The 23,911-nt window shown below is 36.5% G+C and overlaps 1 protein-coding gene across 6 annotated transcripts in view; it reads right to left on the bottom strand.

Annotated features, from left to right (window-relative positions):
* Nucleotides 1–22,670, bottom strand: part of atp2b2 (ATPase plasma membrane Ca2+ transporting 2) — a 163,323-nt gene extending 140,653 nt beyond the window's left edge. For 2 of the 6 annotated variants that reach the window (XM_083533947.1, XM_083533950.1), the window contains exon 1: nucleotides 22,574–22,670. The gene's annotated coding sequence lies outside the window, so the exon portion shown is untranslated. Of the gene's footprint in view, nucleotides 1–21,916; nucleotides 21,933–21,992; nucleotides 22,552–22,573 lie in introns of those variants that run through there. The other 4 variants (XM_083533952.1, XM_083533948.1, XM_083533951.1 and 1 more) reach the window with 4 other exon arrangements.
* Between the last annotated feature and the right edge of the window lie 1,241 nt (nucleotides 22,671–23,911).

The raw sequence follows: 23,911 nt of genomic DNA, 5'->3' as shown, positions 1-23,911 counted from the left end.
TTGTGAAGTTGAGGTTCAAGTATCTGTTCTAGTACATCCAAGGGCCAAAACAGCTCTTGAGAAATACCTTAAAGATCAAGACCAAGTCAAATGACTTAACTAACTCATAATTTCAGAAAGCCTATCCACCAGAAGAGCATAGAATTGGGTACAGTCCCAAGCCTTTCACAAAGAAAGATCTAAGAAATGTCACTAGACAATTTAAAGCAGACTGGAAGTATGGAAGTACATGTCTTGGCTTCCATGAGCAAATCAGAAACAAATAGAAGCCACAAATCAGATGGTAAATGCTGGCGAAACCAAAATCCCCTTCTACAATAAGCTGTGTTCAACAGTGCGCTCATGCTGCCCCCTTCTGAGAGTCCCAAACACAATTTAGTGTGAAACACAACCCTCTCACGCCCACTGCCCTCCACTGTAACACACCATTAGCTAACTACATAGCTGGAGGACTCCTGGTGCCTTTGAAATGAAGTCTCTGCAGGCCGCTGGAGTGATTACAGCTCAAATTAAAAGCTATTGGTTACCGAGATGGAAAAAAACACAAAGTCTTAAAGTGAAGGCCCAAAGGTCGAAGTAGGCTAATCTTCCAAAACAGAGGTGCTGATGGTATGCTTAGGACATATCTATGTGCTCTTATTTTTTGTCCATTACTTTGTAATATCTTTGCCTTAAATTAAGAATGTTTGATTTTATAATGTATTTACCTGATTTACTGATGAAAATGGAACTGTTCTCAAGCTCTAGCCTCTAAAAAGCAGGAGGAAATGGAAATAAACTGATAAAGAAGGAATATAATCGGTCATTTAGGCTTTTCTAAATGTGTATTATGTGAAACTCTCTCAGAAAAGGAAAACATTTGCAGGATTCCTTAAAAAACATGTAAGGGTTTTGTTGGTTTTTCCCTTTTGGAGGAAAATGAAATCAGCCATGTTTTGGTACAGTCCAAAATGGTGCAATCCAAACTGAGTCCAAAATGCGATGAACATGATCTCTGTAGTTTATTGTTTGCCAATAAGCTAACGAATTTTAGTCATTTGTTTTATTTTCTGTAGAGCGTTTGTCTCACATTGACCCGGTTTAAAAGAAGGAGTTAATCTTTCACAAGATTGACGGCGGGTGGCGTTTCCTTCATGACATACACTCGTCTCTCACTTTAACTATTCATCAGGTGTTATGGTGCTCGGCACCAGCTGCCTCCGGAACAAGTCATTACAACGGAGTCAAACCACCTGCTACATCAATATCGCTCCTCAGATGTTCCATTTAATTAGGCCAAATCAAACGATCCCCATGAGTGTCACTCAGTCAAGCACAGGCTGAGTGCTAGGCAGCAGCTAAAAACACAGACACAAAAACACAAGAACATGTGCGCACACAGACATACAGACACAGAAATACACAAAGAAACAAATCAAGGAGGATTTTTTAAAAAGTATGGAAAGCGTATTCTTTCCATTCTTTCTGATTTAACGTAAATCAGGGTCGATGATAACTAAAGTGCTTTGCTTTATTTGAGTAATTATCGTATTATCAGGATATTTAACCTATAGAAGAGAACACGATATTCAATTGTGTCTTCTATTCAGGAGGATCCTCTTTAGGGAGATGGCATTTTTAAGAAGCCAACTGTGCTCTGGAGATAAAGGCTGTCCCAATTGGACAACAGCATATGGACAATTGACTTTGTTTTGGACACATTTAAAAAAGTGTCCCTTTTTCTCTATGTATTAAGCATTGTTGTGCTGCAAGTAGGCCAGTTTGTACCAGAAAAAAAAATCATTTTGCTCTAGTGTACTCAGTGATGTGTGCTTTGCTATTAAAAAAATATTCTCCAGTCCAAAAAAAACCCACAAAAAAGATGTGTCTTCTCTTAAAGGAAAAAAAATGTACCCATAGCAGTGTGACTGTTGCTTGATTGGCATAATCTTCTTATCATTTAACACCTCGGTCGTAGAGGAAACAAGTGCTTCTAGTTTGCAGGCCGTTGTTGTGTGGCACACCTGCTGAAGGTCATGGTGAGGTTCCAGCGAAATGGATTTCTATTCCGCCATTCATTTGACATTCGACAACTAAAAATAGACTGGCACTGTGAAAGAACAGCCATTACAGCAATTACGCAACAGTGGGCGTGGGTATTTAATTAAGCGATCGGTTTGGATATTCCATCCGTCAGTAGTGATGCAGAGACAAGTGTAATGACAGGTTTGTGGCAATATGAAACAAATGAAAATTAAAAAAAAAAACTGCAGACATGGAAAAGCATTAAATAAGCAGCAATTTCAAACTGGTCAGTCGCTATGGCTGTGCATTTGTACCTTGTGAGATAATGTAATGTGCATTTTGGTCCATGAATTAGTGATTTAATGCATTGATATTGTGTTATTGTGTGATAAAGGTGAGAAGACAATGCTTTCTTCACTGTAGCTGAACAGGTAGCGGAAGAGGCAGGTAATAATTCTAAATAAAACTATTATACTATTCATTCATTCATTTTCTCCCGCTTATCCGTAATTCGGGTCGGGGGGGCAGCAGTCTAAGCAGGCCCCCGCCTAAGCAGCCCACGGGAAGGCGGCCCCACGTCACTCCGACATCACGGACCTTGATATTTCCCTCGTAAGGGACCCCCGGAGCATAGAGGGTTAAGGGCCTACTATTATACTACTCTACTACTATTCTAATAATACTACTACACTAAATTAGGTGTGTAACATTTTTATTTTTACAAAAATATAGACACTGGATCCATTTACTTATAATTGCAGGAAAAACTGTTACATAGTGGTTGTTTTCTACTTAACAAATCAGCTAAAGCAGATTATAAATGGTCCAGAAACTACGGAAAAATCACCAAATTGTGATGGAGGACGTCAGCACAAACCGGCAAACATACACAGGATTAAATAAGAAATTTCAAAACAGAACTGCTATGAGCCTCTATTATATGTTTAATTCTGCAAAGAAAAAAGCAATTATTCTTAAGATGGTGCTAATATTAAATTCCCACATCATTTCCAATAATGAGTTATGTAAATGAATCAATGCAAACTCACAAAGTTTGCACTAATTAACAGAAAGTTTGCACAATTTGGGGTAAAATGGACAGGTTATAAAAAGGTCATGCTAAAACATTACAAACATGACAATTCTTGTATGAAGATTAACATTTGCTTTGGATCAGTTATTTTCACCCTAGGACACAATACAATACAACAATACAATATTCATACCTAGGGGCGATTTACAGTCACCAAATCTACCTACCAGCATATATTTGGAAAGTAGAAGAAAACTGGAGAACCTGAGGGAAACCCACGCAGAGAGAACATCCACACAATGAGCAAAGTTCATGTTTGGCAGCTCTACCCACTGCATACCTTAGAACTGTTAGCTGGAATATTTACCTACACCCCTTGAGGCTATGAATGTTTCATGCAATGCTGCTACTTTTTCCAAAATAAGGAAGACAGTTCATATCTTGTCTTCTAAACAGGACTGAATGTACTTCCCAAGAAGTCTGCCTACAATGAAGAATGAAGTGCTATGAAGGTTATTCATATAAACCCTAATGACAGTTTGGGAAACATCTTCAGGATGTTAAGAATTTACTGTTCCTGATTTTTTAAACCAATCGGAGTGTTTATAAACATTTTCAGTCAGTCCCTTTTCAAAAAGAAATAATAACCACTACAAAGCTACAGTTCTGCAGTTCTGCACTGGAACTGCAACTGAAGCCACAGTCTTTCTTCCAACTCATAAACATGAATGCCAGAAATCTAAATGAACAGCTTTACCAACATTGTGAGATGTGTTTTCATATGCCGGCCTTTATTTAGAGTAAAATATCTCCTTACCGTTTGCTTCAGTCCCACTGCAGTGTGTGATAGTGCTGCCTAATTAACAACCAGCCAGTTCCAGAAAAAATAAACACTATCTGAAAGTGGAAACCACTCATTTATAATGAAATGGTTTAAAAATACTAAGGAGAGTTCTTATTTAATACTCATTCGTAATTAAACATGTGTAGAGATACCTTTTATTCCTGTCTCTCACTTAAATTTTTCTTTTTTATGTATTTATGGTGGTAGCATGGTGGTCTGGGGCTGCATGAGTGCTACTGGTACTGGAGGGCTGCAGTTTATTGAGGGAAACATGCAATCCAACATGGACTGAAACATTCTGAAGCAGAACATGATGCCCTCCCTTTAGAAACTGGCCCGAATGGCAGTTTTCCAACATGAAAACGATCCTAAACAAGATGACAACTGCCTTGCTGAAGGTGATGGAGTGGCCAAGTATGTCTCCAGACCTGAACTATTTAGCACCTGTGGGGCATCGCTAAGCTGAAGGTGGAGAATCACACTTCCTGTGTAGTGAGCAAATTTACTGAACAGTAATCTATCTGTAATAAGATCATCAAGCTAAATATCAATAAGTATAGCACAGTGTAGTGTAGTGTGTGTATCGTCTATAGCAGTATAGTATATTGTGTGTAGACACATTAACATGTGTTTAAGTTGTGATTCAAATGTAATTGCAATGCTGTTTTAAAGAAGTTTTACAATGTTCATTATTGGGAATAATCTACTTTTCTAACTTTCTCAGGACTTTAATTGTCTGTGCTATGTAGATTTAGCTTGGGTTAGAATTTTATTTCTTTAAACAAGTTATTATCTTGACCACACCTCTCCCTAAGCTCAATATGTAATCACAAATAGAACACGCTCAAAGTCTATTCCCCTACATGACTCTCAAACCAATACTTTTTTCTTTGAATTCTGAACCCTTATTAGCCCTAATTATGTGGATAGAATACAGTGTCCCTATATGCTGATGACATACTTTTGTTCCTCACACTTCATGGTAAAACATCACACTGGATGGTCAAACTCCCAGGATACAGAAGGAATCTCTCTAAACACAGAGAACTCAAAGTTTATTTGTGCTTCCCAACTTCATGCATTAAGGCACTACTAAGCTGCAAACATTTCAAAAGCAATGTCCAGAGACAGAGAGTTGTATCAAGCACACTTAAGAATTGGTTTGAATGTAGACAAAGCTTATATGACCATATATGCAAGAAACATCTATTTTTTCCAGCTCTTTTAAGACTCAGTTCTTATTCAGTGGAGACATCTTGTTAATTTAGTGAGCTATTAATTGATAAGGCTTTTGCTCTTTGTTCTACTCCCTCTTCACATTATCACCCTGCAAGCTCCATTTATTTGTTTGTATATTTTCCAAATGTGTCATTTAATTCATTGCACCTAGCCCTCCATACCATCCAATTCAAGCCTGGACGCCATTTTAATATTCCATTACTGTACATTCAAAGGGAGAAATTGCTAACACACTTTATCAACATAAAATATGACAATTGACAAAATCCCAGCAGAAAGAAGAAAACCTGAAATAGAGCACTAGATAAGAGTAGATCTATAAAACCTCTTGTATTTTCCTGTGTATTATTTAGTTTAACTGCCTTCATAGACTCTACAACAACTAGTCAAGGCTGCCCAAGACATATTTGCATGTAGAAGAAAGATGTGACCAATGCTGCTCTGAAAAGTAACCATGTTTGCTATGTTTTGGGATGGGCCTGATTTTAAATGCTTTGGAGGCTTTTTTTTATTTATTTTTTTAGTTAAAACTATATTTACATTTTGTCTAAGGCATTCTGCCAGAAAATCAGCTTTTGTTTAGAAATTGTTGTTTTTGGAGTGTGAGAAGAAGGTGTTGCCTCTGGACCGTTAGCCCATAGAACAATGTTACTTTATGGGAAATCAAGCTAACCACCACTGGTTTTAGCAGTATAAAGCTGCTTTTAAAATTAGAGAAATGGATTGTTCATGGGTAACCAGTAAATATATATATTCACTACGGAACCTTATGGCCACAGAATATATATACCTTTATGGCCTGTAGCACCCATTCTAAAAGTATAAATATAAGTCCCATGAATATAAATATGGACATTGCAATCAGATATTATACACAAAAGATTTTGCTAATTATTTCCTCAAGTTCTATACTATAAACAATTTCTTTTTTTCCCCTTTTTTGATGGGCATATACCTATACAGTACCTCCAATAAATTATACTGAAAAAACGTCTGTTGTCTTTTAAAAATAAACATTGTTTTAGCAATATGAGTAACCTACTTTCAAATATCAAAATCCACATTATAATATTGAAATGGAGAACTATTATTCATATTAGAATAAAAACTCTTACCCTGAATATTTAAACAAAATATGTTACAATTGTCAACTTAAACATAAGGGAATAGTTACTGGTATATAATCGCAGTTGAATGTGTCTATTGTCATTTCTTTGTCAAAAATAGATATAAAGCAAATCAAATTTAAAATAAAATAATTTTTTATGATGTGTAATTCTGGTCATGTAAATTCATTATGGTTTTCTGCAGACTAAAAAAGGTGTGAAATAAGAAATACAATGAATTATGATGTAATTTGTGGTGGAGGTTTGCATCTTGTAAATGAAAGTGTTTTTTGCATAAGCTCTTCTTAATTTCTTTAACAAAAAAAATCTTCAAATTATATTTTCATTAGCAAGATAAAGTTCTGGGTGATTTAAAATTGTTTGTAAAACCAAAAAGATAATGCTACTTTATGTTGCATTGCATTTAAATTTATACAAGCAATTTGAGGAAGAGGAGATATTGGCAAAAGTATTGGGTCACCTGGTCATTAGTATGGTATATGATTTTTGAGCGTTGCATTCCAATTTTCTTGTAATTTCCTCCACTCTTCTGGGAAGCCATTCCACTAGATTTTGGAGTGTACTAATGGATATTTGTGTTCATCAGCCACATTGGTATTACAAAATGCAGGTACTGATGTAGGTGAGGAGACCTAGGGTGCAGTCAGCATTCCAATTCATCCCAAAGGTGTTTATTAGGGATGAGATCAGCGCTCTATAGCAGGCCACTCAAGATCTTTCACTCCAAAGCATGTAAACCAAATCTTCAAGTAGCTCACTTTGTGCACAAGGGCATTGCCATGCTGAAACAGGTTTGTGTTTTCAAGTTCAAGTGAATGCAAAATCTTATTATAGCACATCTAAAGACGTCCTGTACAATTAAATGCAGTACTGTACAAATAGCAGTTTGGAAAATAACCACCTATAGCAGGCAAGGAGGGCAGGTGACCCCATATATTATACTATATTGCCAAAAGTATATCATATACATTTAAAAAAAATATAAATCGTGAATGAGATATAACATTCCTACAGAGGCAATGTATCGAGAATTCTAAATATTACAATGAGCATAGACAGAGAAAAAAAATATGACAGGATGCCAGATCTGAGATAAACCCAAAGCCACAAAGCAATAAACCACTGCAGCTGATTGAAAGATGAGAGTAAAGTGATGAACATTGTGTTAGTATGTGTGTTCATATAGTAAATCGCTTGGATAAAGCATTGAACCCATTAAAGCCCCAGTTACTGCGTAGAGACTTTATGCTGTTTTGAAATGTGCCAGAATGGTTTACTTTAATGTAATAGACTACATTTAGACAGATTTATTTTATCCAAAGTTGATAACAAGTAAACCATAGCCTAAACCAAGAACAGAGCTTAGGAGCCTGACTCTATGGAAGTCCTGGGATTTTTACAACCTTCCAATTATTAACACAGAACCTCAACCCATGTTTATTGGCCCCTGTGGAACAGTTTGTATGGTATTTTATTGAATTAGACAGATCCACTGATGTGTGGCTTTTGAAACATGCGTTGTCCCAATATTGACTCAATCTTCAATCTGTATAAGAATGCAGAAATATTCATGTTTTTTCTAATAAAGAAAACTAAAATGTCCAGTTCACTTCATTTTTGAGACGTACAGTACAAAGTGACTATAAAGGGCGAGGACAAAGGAAAGAACGAAAGTTCTAATGGTGTTTCCAAGTTGTGACATATCATTACTGGCTCCACTCTCATCATACAGCAAGCCTAGCACTAAATCCGATGTGATGTTTAATAACTTTACTGTCAACTAACGTCGTGTCATATCTGCCATGGTACTGTGCGCTTCTGTAACATCCAAAAAAAAAAAAGACTCGTGACTGAAAAAAAAAAAAATTCTTTGTAGAGTGAAGTTTCCAAATTCAAAGCAAGTAGGCACCTGATAAGCAGTGGAAATGTTGTGTGGATTCATAATGGGTTCCACAAAAAATAGGAAAGCAAAGTCGTGAAGTAAAATCAACTGTCTAAGCACCCTAATGTCTATTATTCACTGAATTAAGCTGCTACACGGGGCATGTGAGGCTGAAGTTTTAGAGTTTTAACTTTTATAAGTGAGCGTTAGAATCTAATCCAAGCAAAAAGTTGTGAAGGTGAGATTATAAGTCTTTCCCAAAAGTGACTAAGAAATATGATGGGCAGTACAGTAAAACCATGTCAATAGGAAACCCAAGTAGCAACAAGGCTAGGTGAAGCTATAAACCTACCGACAAGATTGTGCTATCCCCCAAAAAACGTACTGTGCTATTCGACATATCATGATATCAAATTATATTACATAATTATCACTCAGCTGTATTCAGAAGGTTCTAGAAGTTAAAAAAACCTTCCCAGTATTCCAATGTCCCGTACTTGCTACTATCTGCAAACGACATCCCAAAACAGCTGATGACATCACAAAGGATTCAAACTTGATGCAAGCAGACACAAAGAACAAGCCAAAATGTAAACTATTCCTCTGAAGAATGCCAAACAAGGTGGCACATTTGTATAAAGTTGGCATAACACAGCCGCTCGAGTGATCCTGGGTGAATACCACTACCACAAAAGTCAGTTCCCTGAAGTGTCACGAGTGAATAATTTAGACCAGCTGATTGATAATTAATGAAGACTCATAGAAACAGGTCAGACTCTAAGTATACCTGAACACAATCGCCTCACTGCATCAGTGTTAGATAAAGTTTCAGCTACTGCTCGCCATAATGACGCTAAAGTCAGACAGATCTGTAAATAAAGAATGGAATTAATAAGAGCACAGTTCAGGTACTGTTTATTGTTTATATAAAATATTGCTTATTGCTGATGCTGAATGTGCAATTCTCTCAATGTTGCTTCTATTTATGATTACCAAAGTGGACTATATGCAGAAGAGTTTATTGTGATAAATGAATGGTGGATCAGTTAAATATAATTTTACTTGTATAGCACTTTGAATAAATATCGTTACAAAGCAATGAGGTGAACAAGGGAGGGGTGTGTTTTGTGTTTCTTTTGGGACATGCATTTAGGCTAGATTTTAGCAAGAATATTCAGTGAAAATGTTATTCCTGTTTCAATCAAACAATCAATTTAGATGCCCTAAGCCTGGTCTAAGGTTAGTTTTCCATTAACATTCAAAATAAAGCCTTCTGAAATACAATTATTTATTCAACATTGAATGTTAAAACATATAAGGCTATGCATTGTCTGCAACTATTCATTTTGATAAATTAATCTTTCCACTTCCCCTATTTTAAATAATATTTTTCTGCAGAATCTTAAGTTTCTAGACACTTTTTGGTTGATTACAAACATTTTCTCCTACAGTATGTAAGGGGTCTCTGGCTGTTAGATGTATCTTAATTATGCAAAAAAACTCATTTCACATTTCACAGTTTGTGTACATGTTTTTAAAGGTGTTGCCTTGGGCCTGTCAATATGCATGGTAGATCTGACTGTTTGTATTAGAGTTTTTCCTGGATGCTAGCTCTGCAGAACTATAGTCTCCTCTTTTCTTTTCAAATTTCTACATGGTGCTTTGTGATAGGTGTCCTGATTTGAGTTGCTTGCCATCATCACGTGTGTTCTTTCCTGATTAACACCAAATCTTTTAACTTCAAAATAAAAAGGCAGTGACCTCACTGATCTTGTTCATCTTTCTTTGCATTAAGTTATAATGTGTGTAACTTTATCACTAAGCCTGGATCTGCCCTCAGGTTACTGTAAATTATTAGTACTCACAAATAATTAAAAATTAGTTTTTGGTGGTTTGTCGCATTGTGACACCAGTCCTGGAAGTAGGAATGTAGAGTAAGGATTCAGTATTTCTTAAAGACAAAATGATCAAATGGAAATGAACCTGCTACAAATCCCACTTAAATGCAGCAAAATGTTTCTCTGATTTTTATAATGATACGGTACAATTGCAAATTTGACAAAATAAATAATAACAAAAAAAAAAAAAACTAAACCTGGGTGGGCAACATCACCCAAACCCAAAGAAAAGCTAGGGGAAAAGTAAAATAATGTTTACCTAGGTTCTTAAAATAAACTTAAAAATATAACTAGATTGTGAATTGATTAAAAACTTTTAATTCCCATTCATACACCCCTCCCCTCAATTAAATCGCCTTTTATATGATTGAACAAATACCATATTATGTAACCTCATCTTATGTAACTAGTAACCTCATGTTAGTTCATTTAAAAAAATTCTAGACAAGTTAAATATCTGTCGCAGCCTGATGAAAACAAAATCACATGACACTCATCTCATAAGCTCAGAGACCAGATTTAGAGGCAAGTTACTCCATTACACTGTGCAAATATTATACTAATATTGGCACACTTGGTAAATATGAGCAAAAAGTCTGTGAAAAATTGTTTGATCTTTTGATCTGTTGAAACAAACAAAACTACTTTTTTTTGTATCTTTCTTAAATATACAGTATGTGTAGCACAGTTATTGGACCTTTGTGGTCAATACTTTTTGCTTCCTCCTATTACCAAGTTCTAAGGTTCCTGCTATAATGTCTGGGGACATTATAAAGTATATGAGACCATTCCTCAATACAGAATCTCTAAAAACTTTCTTTTGGCTTCTCCCATTAGGGGGCACCACAGCGGATCATCCGCATGTTTGATTCGGCACGTTTTTACGCCTAACGCAACCCTCCCCATTTATCCGGGCTTGGGACCGGCACTAAGAGTGGCTGGGGTTGGTTCCCTCACCGGGGATTGAACCCGGGCCACAGCGGTGAGAGCGCCGCATCCTAACCACTAGACCACCAGGGACCAAAATGTCTAAAGATCTTTCAAATTTCAAGCCCAAACTGGTGGACTCTCCTCTTCAGTTCACCAGACAGGTTTTCTATGGGGTTTAAGCTGAGATAGCTGCTGCAAGACCTTTATATGGGTGTCAGTAAAATATTTATTTGCTGATTATGATAATTTTGCTTGTCCTTCTGAAAGATCCAATTATTGCCCATTTTAAGATTTCTGACAGATGAAAACAGCCATACAACATTTAACCATGGGCATGAAGTACTTCTATATACTTCCATACCTCTTGGTGTGCAGCAAACTCATCTTTAGTGTTTATTGCTAGATATTCTATTCTATTTTGGTTTAATTTGGCCAAACCCAATACAAACCAATCCCTTATTCGAAGATTTTTAGTTTTCTAGAAATCCTTCAAAACAACTTGTGCTGATAGAGTTAATGTCAAATTGTAGTTTTGGAGACTTTCTGACACAAAAATGCCTGACTTCTCAATTCTCCAGCAGTGATTCTTGTGAATCTTTCTGGCCACAAAAAAAAAACTTTTCAAAGGGTGTTGAAACAATATAGACACACATTCTTTTCCTGGTAGATTCATAACATTTCCAGTTGACTGGAAATTCTTAATAATTTCCATAATGGTGGAAATGGGCATTTTCTATTTTCACTTTTCTGTAAAGCACACCAACCTTTTGTGGCAGATCTGAGTTTTTTATTCCTCAGTTTCTTTGCGATGAACGTAAATTCGGCCTGTTTTACCTCATATTTCTACCACTGTAAAGTATACAGTGTAAATTATTAACAGAGCAAGAAATGTAAATCAATTAGAATGTATTTTATATATAATTGGTCACATACTGTATATTTAACAAATATCTTTCCTGAAAAAACTGTTCTATTTGCAATTGTTTGTTGCACTATTTATAGGTAGAATCGAGACACATTCATCACAAAGGTTTCTTTCCCAAATCCTGCCAAGCAAGTTCAGATATGCCATGTCACAAGACACTATTCTAAATTCTTGCATTCAAATCACTACCTATATCCCTGCCTCAAATTACTATGGCTTTAAATACTTATATTTGTTTCTCAAATCTCCTCCTTCTATATTAGCAGTATTTTTTCTGAGGCAGCATCTTCAATTGCCAATAGCATTGTGGGAGTTGGGAATACTCCCACAATGAAATTATGGAGGGTAGTCCTCCATAATTGCAGATTAATAGCATAATTTCATCATTTACATCTGAGCACGTGGTTGTTTTTGTAAACCAATTTTAGAAACCAATTCTCATCTGCCAAATAAGCAGGTACTCTAAGAAATATGACATATATATATATATATATATATATATATATATATATATATATATATATATATATATATATATATATATATATATATATATGTAAAACAAAAAGGAATTCTATACATCTATAGAGAACAAAAATTAATCCACTGTAACTGAGGACATTATTCAAGACTACACATTAGATCATCTCATGCTATATGGTGTTCAAGGGCACACAGGATTGAGGTAAAGAGCTTCGCAATCACATACGGCACCGAGTTGAATAATTGAGGTCAGGATGTCAGAGGCAGATGACACTGAAACTTCGGTACTGCAGACTGAAGGTCAGCGAAAGAGATTCTATTACAGTAGCTTAAAACTAAACACCACTGTAGCAAAGGACACGAGTGTTTGAACATTTTTCTTGATCATTTCAACCAAAATAAACAACTTAAATTATTCTACAGTTTTATTGTCTGTCTAAACTTGGTTAATATATTATTAAACGTCAAGAGATTTTTTTGTTTGTTTAAAAGTACCACAAAGATTCAGATAAGATAAACTTCGTGATGATGATGGGAACAGAGGCCTGTACTACAGCCAAACTTGATATGTCAGTGGGAACTATTCATTTAAATTTAATAAGACACGGTTTGTTCTGGTGCATTTTTTAAACTTTTGTGAGTTGTGCTTAGCTTTTCAGACTTTCCTGGGACAAGGATAAAAGGAGAGCACTGTAAAACCTTTAGTTCAAATCTCAATTTACAATCTGTTCATATTTGTAAGAACAATAAAAGTAAATGAGATTACAGCTTTGATGTTTTTTTGCACTTGGACAAAAAAAAAATACAGCTTCATAAAAAAAAAAATAAAAAAATAAAATATATATATTTTTTTTTTAAGCAACTCAAGAGTACATTGTTGTCCATTTCCTATTTCTAAAACTATTTGGGAAAATTCTAAAATTTGCATAATTTAATAATAAATATTAAGTAATTACAGTCAACACAGTTTGATAATGTAATAGTACAATAGGATAGTATTTTTTTTAGTAAAAAACAATCCTACATTTTAAATCTTGAATACTGTAGTAGTCCAGTAAAAATACAGGTAGCAGGTAGTAAAATATTTTGCTGTAAATTTACAACAAATGTTTTTACAGTGTAATATCGTGTGTACTGTGGAACAAAATTATGATGGAGTTATGCCAAAGTTAATTAGTTTCCAATACTCGCAGGCATTGATGTGTTTTTTGGAAACCTTAATCCTTTTTATTTATTAAATAAGGCATGTTGCAGTTTTTAACAGTTTATAGTCATATTTATTATCGTGGCATGTCAGTGAAACACGTTAAGTACCTTGTTTTCACTATGCTAAAAATAGCTGTGATTCCGGGTCATGAGGGAAAGTCCACAACGACATGTTGGACGTGGGTTTTGGATGAAGTCCTGATGACAAACTGCTTTGTACAGTTCTCCTTGCTGTAGAACACCTGATCCACTTCATTAGCTAATTAACAAACCCTTCACGAACAACATCAGGTATGCTGGCAGATACGTACACCTGAAAGTGTTCAGGTCAGTGGGTCAGCAAGACTGGAGCTCAAAATACCTCGCTTAATGAATTTAGTATTCTTAGATTAACTTTCAATCCAGTCTTATTTTTGCACAAACACAACTTTTGGCTTGTCCTCATTTTTAATAAGCATGCATGACATAAGTCTGGCACATTTTGATTAGCATTCTCTACTTGTACACTAGAAGCTGGCCAAAGGCGGTAAAACAAAAGCACACACCGGCAGCACGTTAGCAACCCGACAGCAGTCAAATGTCATCCGAGCTTAATATAACAGGCATGCTTATTAACAGTTTTTTACTCCACGCCTGTGTGTGTGTGAAATTCTTATGCAGATTATGTGGTCCTAGTGACTGCTCCTGCTGAGCAGTACAGCACAGCACACACACACACATACAGTGCAGCCTGTAACCAAATTAAACACAGACACATTTTTTGTCGTTTGGATATGTAGTCCAGAACACTGGATTTATAATGAAAAAGTGCAGAATGTCAGCTTTAATTTGAGGGTAGTGATCTCAATGTTTTCTCAACCACACAAGAACCACAACTCTTTTTATAAACAGACCATCCATTTCCAAGGATCAATGGTGACTAGACATTTGGTCTAGATTGTTCTTGTGGAGTGAGTTGTCCTTGTATCCTATACACAGTATGTACATGTAGCTGTATGGTGTAAGGTCGACCACAGATGAGTGAAAGCACAAGTAAAATAGTAATAAGTAAAATGTATGAATTACTAAAAGCAATCAGTGTTCAAAATAATTAGCTGTATAATTAGTGGAATCCATCAAATTATAATCGGACCTTACTGCACTTTGTCCACATTGAAAGCCTTATTATTCACCTTGTAATTGGCATTTTTACATGCCTCTGGGTCATTAATGTACATGTTCCATCTCTGTGAATGATCGATGAATACATGTTTTTCAAAACAATAAAGCTACATACACGGCCTGCATCAGAAACAACAAAAGTATCAATATTTGCAATGTATCAAATAAGCGATTGATTATGGACCCTAAAGACGTCATCTGCTATTAATTATTTTGCAGCAACCCTCAGCCCAATGTGCCCACCATAATAATGTGCTAGTATTTAGATGTATAAAAGAAAAAAAATTATAATAATATAAAAAAGCAAAGTGTGACCACTTGAATTAAATGGATTTAAGCAAGCAATTATAATCATGTCCATTTTGACAACTGTTTTATCTGAGAAAACAGAAAAGCATATATTTTATATCTATAGTTCAACAACAACAACAAAAACTTTGGCACCTCTGTGCGTGGTAAGAAAATAGAATAGTAACTATACAAAAAGTAACGTTCCCCAATCCTACACAAGCACAAAGTGAAACAAAATACAAGATATTACCCAAATCACCATATTTGACAAATAACTAGGGACATAATATATTCAGACTCTTTAGCAAAGTGAAGGAAATCCAAAGAATAAAGCACAACATAAAGACAGACATCAGACTCAGAAGCAAGTCAATTTCAAAAAATATTAAGGCCACAGTCGGGAGTGTGGATACAGGAAGTGGGAAAAATCCAGTTGCAAAAAACAAAGCAGGAACAAGTAATGTGCAAAGAGAAGCCACACCTCCAACACTCACATAGGTATTATGTTTCAGCTGATTACATATACACCTATACACATATGGCGTCAGTGCTTTGTAGTTGTTATCTGAATTGTCAGTGGATATATTCCCTGGATAGTGCACTATATTATCACACACAGTGCACTTGAAATCAGGCGTACATGCCATGCACAACACTACTACACTAAGTACCACATGGGATAAGATTTCTTTCTTGATGTCACAATGGATGCCATATCCACCAGTTTTATCTACAATTTGAAATGTTGTTGGATGGACAATAAAGAGGTGTTAGTTAGTTAAATAGATGTGTTAGTGATACAACCACAATTCCAAAAAAAATTGGGACGCTTTTTAAAATGTCAATAAAAAAATAATGCAATGATTTTAAAATCTCATAAACCCATATTTTTTTCACATAAAACAATATTTAGATAAACTTAGCAAATGTTTAAACATTTATGTGTATCATTTTATAGAAAAATATAGTCATTTTGAATTTGATGACCACATGTCCAAAAAAAATTAAATGGAAAAAAATGATTTGTTACTAAAATGAAAATCTGAAGAAACATTTTGGAACTAATTGGGTTATTTGGCAACAGGTCAGTAAGATGATTCGGTAAAAGAAGACTATATCTTAGAATAAGAGTGTCTCTCAGAATAAGTTGTCTTTTAACACTGTTTACAATGTTTGTCAGGGATTCACCCTGCCACGCCCCCCTCTGTAGCTGTCAGGGATTCACCCTGCCACGCCCCCCTCTGTAGCTGTCAGGGATTCACCCTGCCACGCCCCCCTCGATAGCAGTCACTCTGCTTTCCAAGATTACCGACAGCTGTGGCTCATTAAAGAACAGACTACTTGAACTCACGTTCTTGAGTCACAGGCTGTCGGTCGTTATATTGTCAAGCTGGACAATCGCGTGGCTGCTCGACCGCCGGCTGTATATCCGAATTCCACTTGGATTACTCATTGCCGAAGGCTTTATGGATTATGCTTGGGACATTCGAACTCATAGCGGACAACGCGTATCGAGCGGATGTCTTTGTTTGTTATTTTCAACGGCTTATGAGTGTTTTTGTGTTTTTAAAATAAAAGGACAATGATCGGACTATATCGGCTTCCGCGTCTGCAGCCTGACAATGTTATCCACAAATGTACAGTAGGTTAAAACTGTATCATGCAAAAAAAAAAAAGCCATATGTGGACATGATCCAGAAAAGCTGTCGTTTTCTCGGGGCCAAGCTTATTTAAAATGGACTGAAAGAAATTGAAAAGTATTCAGTTGTCTGACAAATTTTTATACTTTTTTGGAAACCATGGACTCCAGACTAAAGAGGAGAAGGACCATCTGGCAAATCATTAGTGCTGAGTTCAAAAGCCTTCATCTGATGGTATGGGAGTGCATTAGTAGATATGGAATAGGCAGCTTTTACATCTGGAAAGGTGCCATCAAGACTGAAAGATATACAGTATCTCACTAAAGTGAGTACACCCCTCACATATACTTTAGATAGAGAGTACACATGTATTGTCCTCCATAAAAAACTCAACATACAGCCATTATTATCTAAATAAATCTAAACTGGCAACAAAATGATTACACCCTAAGTTATGTCAAAACTGTGTCCAAAGTGTCAATATTTTGTGTAAGCACCATTGTTATTTAGCACTGCCTTCATCCATGGGCATGAAATTCACCAGTGCTGCACAGGTTTTTGCTGGGATCCTCTTCCAATCCTCCATAATGACATTATAGAGCTGCTGAATGTTAGACACATGGCGCTTCTCCACCTTCAGCTTGAGGACCCACAGGTGCTCAATTGGGTTCAGGTTTGGAGACATACTTGGACACTCCATCACCTTCACCTACAGATTCCTCAGCAAGGCAGTTGTCATCTTGGTGGTATGTTTGTGGTTGTTATTAGTTTAAATAACTGCCATTCGGTATAGTTTCTAAAGGGAGGGCATCATGTTCTGCTTCAGAATGTCACAGTACATGTTGGAATCCATGTTTCCCTCAATGAACTGCAGTTCCCCGTTACCAGCAGCACTCATGCAGCCCCAGACCATGATGCTACCACCACCATGCTTGACTGTAGACAAGACACAATTTTCTTGCCACTTGTTTGCCACACATCCTGGACACCATCTGAGCCAACCAAGTTTATCTTAGTTTTATCAGACCAGAGAACATGGTTCCAGTAATTCATGCTCTTGGACAGGTTGTCTTCAGCAAACTGTTTGTGAGCTTTCTTGTAAGCTTCCAGCTTCAGAAGAGGCTTCCTTCTGGGACGATGGCCATGTAAACAGACTTGATAAAGTGTATGGTGTATGGTCTGAGAACACACAAGTGGACCTTCTGCTTCTGCAACCTCTAAAGCAATGCTGCAGAACTCATGCGTGTTTTTTGAAGCCGGCTTCTGCACCTAATGCACCGAATGAGGACTCCACTTCTCTGATCAACCCTTGTGAGGCCTGTACTGAGTGTAGCCCGTTTTATGTACTATACAGTATGACCCTGTACTGTAACTTAGTTTCAGGGGGGGGGACTGATCTTCTTATAGCCTGGGCCATCTTTGTGGAAAACAACAATTCTGCAAATCTCAGACAGTTCTTTGCCATGTATGAGAGAATTGTATTCAAAGCACCAGATTTTAATTGCTCTAATACAAGATACACAAATTTGTATGGGCCTGTCAAGCAGACAAAAACATGAACATGATGAATAGGACATGTGGCTTTGCATTGTTAATGACATACAGCTGTTATCACTTAGGGTGTACTCACTTTTCTTGCCAGCTATTTTGACAATAAAGGCTGTATGTTGAGTTCTTTTTAGAGGACAGTAAATCTGTACTGCTATACAAGCTGCACACTGACTACACTAAAATATATTTAAGTTTAATTTCAATAGTATTGTTCCTTAAAAAGATATATCTAAATGGTGGCTGAAAAGTGAGGGGTGTACTCACTTTTGTGAGACGCGGTATATTCATTTTGCCGCAACATATGCTTCCATCAAGATTAGCAAGACAATGCTACACACTTTTTTTATTTTTGGATAAACTACTTCTATACTTTTATTATGTAAAATAAGTTTTTTCTATTATTACTTTCCTCAACTAGCATCCATTTCCGTATACTTGTGATCATCACATAATCTGAAACGTTACAAACTTGGCACGCTGAAAAGCTTGTAATTTAAATATTAATTATTGATTGTTTAAAACATTTTTCTTGCATATTTTTTTTTTTAACAAAAATAAAAATGTATGTACACATAGATTTGTGTATCTTAATTCAAGGTTCAATTTTTGTTATACATGCCAATGTATTCATTTACAATTTCCAAAAGTTCCAATAGTGGTTTCAAAATACTAGAAGTTGTGATGTGTTTTGTATAAAGAAATACCTCTGTCTCACCTTACTACAGAAAATCACTTTCTGCATTTTTAAAACAACGGTTTCAAGTTGCTGGGTAAATTATAATGATCAGGTCATGTGACAGCAGGTCACTATAACATGTTTCTGGTGCATTTAATTGCAAGTGATTTACAGAATATACAGAATGCAAAATATTTGACAGTATTGTTTATATAGAAAAAAAAATGAGGACTGTTTTCTGATATAGAAAATATACAGCAAACTAAACGAAACAGCCAAATGCAACAAAGGTCATAACAACAAAAATCATACCCCCAAGATGTATTGCTGATGCACCATCATGCTGGATGATCATGACACTGTTATGTAACAAGGACACAGCTGAATTCCAATCTGACCAAACTTATTATAGTGTCATGCACCATATCAGACGAGTCGGTACAAAGTCTCGGACTACATGAGTTACTGTGTCATTTTTGATTTTATTTTTTACTGATTTTGATCTGTTCCATTTATGGGTGAGAAAAATCAACCACCCACCCTGTAATAAAAACCCATTCATTATTACATCTTAAATCCTAATGTTATAAATTTCAGACAAATTCATTCAAATAACCTCCAGCAACATAGGCTAACAGTATCAACATGACTTGTATCACAAATACATTTCTTATATTTGGACCTATTTATTCCTAGTTGGACATAGTTGAGGTATTATGCAAAAACTTTCAAGATACAGCATCATGCACTTGGAAACAATATTAAATGTACTAATTTCCTATTCTGATCAAAGAGCAATCTCACACATTAGTACTGCCTCCAAGATCCAATTTCATAAACCTTACATGCATATATGACTGGAATATCTTTTCATGCTGAGGTAATGATACATGGAGAGGTGTGGTATGTTTTTTCCAAACCAGTTAATTCTACAACTTGCCCTGAAAACGAATCCTGACAATTGTGTAAAGCGCATTTATTATTGAAACTGATTAATTATGTAGCACTGACTGTAAATCAAGTGAGTCATACTCATAAAAGTATGATTATGTAAGCCCATGATTATCAGGAACTTTAAGGGTCACTTCACTGTGATGCCAAACATAACTGAAGAACCAAAATGGCTGCCCAAACTATTGAATTCATCTTATAATTACCCAAACTCATAAAACTGATTGTTAAACAATTCAAATTGGCATTTAAATTATCTGAGAGAAAATGTGTCTTGCCTCTTGTTGGCAAAAAATGCCATATATATACAGTACAGACCAAAAGTTTGGACACACCTTCTCATTCAAAGAGTTTTCTTTATTTTCATGACTATGTAAATTGTAGAGTCACACTGAAGGCATCAAGGGCCATTTGACCAAGAAGGAGAGTGATGGGGTGCTGCGCCAGATGACCTGGCCTCCACAGTCACCGGACCTGAACCCAATCGAGATGGTTTAGGGGTGAGCTGGACCGCAGAGTGAAGGCAAAAGGGCCAACAAGTGCCAAGCATCTCTCGGGGAACTCCTTCAAGACTTTTGGAGGACCATTTCAGGTGACTACCTCTTGAAGCTCATCAAGAGAATGCCAAGAGTGTGCAAAGCAGTAATCAAAGCAAAAGGTGGCTACTTTGAAGAACCTACAATATGACATTTTTCAGTTGTTTCACACTTTTTTGTTATGTATATAATTCCATATATAATTCCACATGTGTTAATTCATAGTTTTGATGCCTTCAGTGTGAATTCACAATTTTCATAGTCATGAAAATAAAGAAAACTCTTTGAATTAGAAGGTGTGTCCAAACTTTTGGTCTGTACTGTATATCTATGGATATGACATATCTATGCCATATATGGGGCTAAGTTTGATAGTAAACATCACTCTATACGTTAACTACAAATATTCTTGCAAACATCAGTTATGTCTTAAGCTCTCGCTTTATAGTTTCTGTGACCACAAATCTGAAATTAATTAAAAAATGTTTATTAAAGTTACATTTTTGGCCTAAAATCTTGGATTGTAAATGGTTCACATATTATAAAAATACATTTATACATTATACATTTATTCCCTTTTATTTCCACTAAAACCCGCTGTTATATACTGTAAGGTGTTGTTTAATTTGTAGCACCCAAATACCTGGTGGGAATACAATGTTTTTCAAACTGTAATGAATACTGGAGCAAAAGTATATACATTTGATGTAGGATATGGACAATAGTATTATTGTCTTCAGTTTTTACGAATATTTCGCATTATAAGAACACTAAAACGATACTGTTACCAACTTGTAAAACTGTCTTATTTAGCACCGTTACAAACACGTCTCCAACGTGGTGAGCACCTGCAACAGCAATGCAAGCTAGATGACATTTCTGTGTGGTGCATTTTAAAAACTTCATCTGGATTCCACAGCTAGTGATCACACAAATGTACCATATAAACAACCCATAAAATTAGTGGAAAGTATGGCCTCGGATGCATGACACTGATTAATGAGTACATTATTCATCAATAAACATCTACACCCAAACACATTACTGCAAACTTGCTGGGTTCATTTATAGCATGTTTTTGCATTTCATCCTCTACAACCTTCACCTGAGTATACTCCTGCACCAGTGCTCCAAAAGACTTTTTTTTTTCCATTTTACTCCTATGGCACCGAGCAACGTCCCCTGACAGTGCAATAAGAAATAATGAGCAGCACTAAGATGCTTGTGAAACGAACCACAAGAAGATCAACAACGCTTCACATCACAAGATGCATTTCTGTCTATAAGACTAACAACTTCGTAGCAACTTCGTAGCACAAGCCCCAGAATCCAGTCCATACAAGGAGCTGAGAAGCTCTGTGGTAGCCCTGAGATTCAAACATCAAATCCTGCTAAACACATCCAAGCATCCTTTTACTTAAAAAAAAAAAGCTTACTTTTTGTATGGGACATGCATACTCTCATTATGCTCATAACTGTATCCTTCTCACAGTGCATCATGCATCTAAAAATCCCACCATACAGCACATTCATACATACCAATTTTTGAATAGAAATGAAAATTATGGACATGCATGTCATATACATCCAAAAGCATGCATCTTTTACTGATCACTATATTCTATATCTGATCGATTCAATACCAGCCGTGTTGCACGTGGGCACAGAAAAACTCGCGCGTTCCGCAGTGACTCCGTGTCTCATTGCCTTACCTGCGTCTGGCGCGTGCAGAGTGAGTGTTTGTGTGTGTGCGTGCGTGCGTGTGCAAGTCCGCGCGCGCATCCGCTGTCTGAGATCTGATGCTCAGGTTCACATCTCCTCCTCCTTCTCGCGCGTGTCCTACAACGCACCTGACCCAGATTCCCCCCCTTTTCTTTTCCTTTAATGAAACAGCAACCTGCAAGAGGAATCAAAACCACGATGCTATTTTGGTAGAAAGGAAAGCTGGGGGGGAAATCAGCACGCGCCTGTTTCTCTTTTCTCTCCTTTTAGCTCGTTTTTTTTGCTTGCAAAGTTTATTAAAAAACCTCACGTCCTGTTGCTGCTTGCAACTTTCACCTTTTTCCACTCCCGCGCGCACATGTGCATGTTTTATTTGATTATTATTTGTTTCATAACGCATCGCATAAGACCCCAAAGGCAGCTTAATGTTCCAGAACGCCCCCTCCCAAACTATTTTTTATTTTTTTTGCTTACCTATTTATTTTTCCCCACTTTTAGCTCTATTTTTCCTGTTCCGCGTGCTGTTTGTGGTCCACCCCGTTAGAGATCCCGAGAGCGACAGAGAAGGAAAGAGAGCAACAGAGGAGTAGATTTAAGGGACTGAGATTTTCCATTACGTACCTTATTGTGCAAAGCCTTGGGGGGTGGGGTGGTGGGGGGGTCACCGAGCAGTGAGCGCTCCCCAACAACACACAGGTCTACATGCACACACACAACACAAAGCATGCATTCAATGCATTATTATTTTAATCCAAAAATATATTTAGTGTGCATGATGATAACTAATTACTCATACTGATTCATGCAAACTACTTATCAGATCTCACTGTCTCGATCACTGTCACCTGCAATGCAGCCAGTTTTGCATAAACATATACACAGGATAAAAAAAAACACACACAATGGCTGTTGATTATCTAAGGAATATTAAACAATACGCTCTAGAAAAGAACAATGATGAATGCACAGCACTCTAGAAATGAATAACAGTGCAATGCAGCCTGACAAATAAAGCCATACTGATTATCTACAGAAGATTAATACATTTCTGGCTATACCAGCAGTGCATGCACACACACACACGCATTCACGGACAGATGAAAACCAATAATAAATGTATTCTCCTTTAATTCCCACACACACTTTGTACATTTGTACATTAATGCAGATAGCAATGAAAAGCAATTATGCATGGACTGCATTATAGAAATTATTTAAACACACACTTAACACTCTCATTACAGTCACACTGCTAACAGCATACAAGAATTTGTATACAACCACATAAACTAATGCACAATAGCCAAAGAAGGAGAAGGAGAGGGGGAAGAGTTCCACAGAACCACCAGGGAAAGGAAAAGTGGAGGAGAGTGGAGGTTAGTTTGGGCAGTTGAAATGTTGGTAAAGGGAGAGAGGTAGCTGATATGATGGAGAGGAGAAAAGTAGATATGTGTGTTCAGGAGACCAAGTGAAAAGGGAGTAAGAACAGGAACATTGGAGGTGGGTTTAAACTGTTCTATCATGGTGTGGATGGAAAGAGAAATGGTGTAGGGGTGATCCTCAAGGAAGAGTACAGTAAGAGTGTACTGGAGGTGAAGAGAGATTCTGATAGGGTGATGAACTTGAATGATAAATGTCATCAGTGCTTATGCTCCAAAAGGGGGTTGTGAGATGGAGAAGAAGAAAATATTCTGGACTGAGTTAGATGAAATAGTGGAAAGGAATGAAAGATTGGTGACTGGGGCATCAATGGGCATGTTGTTGAAAGGAACAGAGGTGATGAGGAGGTGATGGGTAGGTATGGCTTTAAGG

This window comes from Silurus aristotelis (genome assembly GCF_946808225.1).
Source record: "Silurus aristotelis genome assembly, chromosome: 28".
Taxonomy (NCBI): Eukaryota; Metazoa; Chordata; class Actinopteri; order Siluriformes; family Siluridae; genus Silurus; species Silurus aristotelis.
This window is presented reverse-complemented; position numbering and strand designations above follow the sequence as displayed.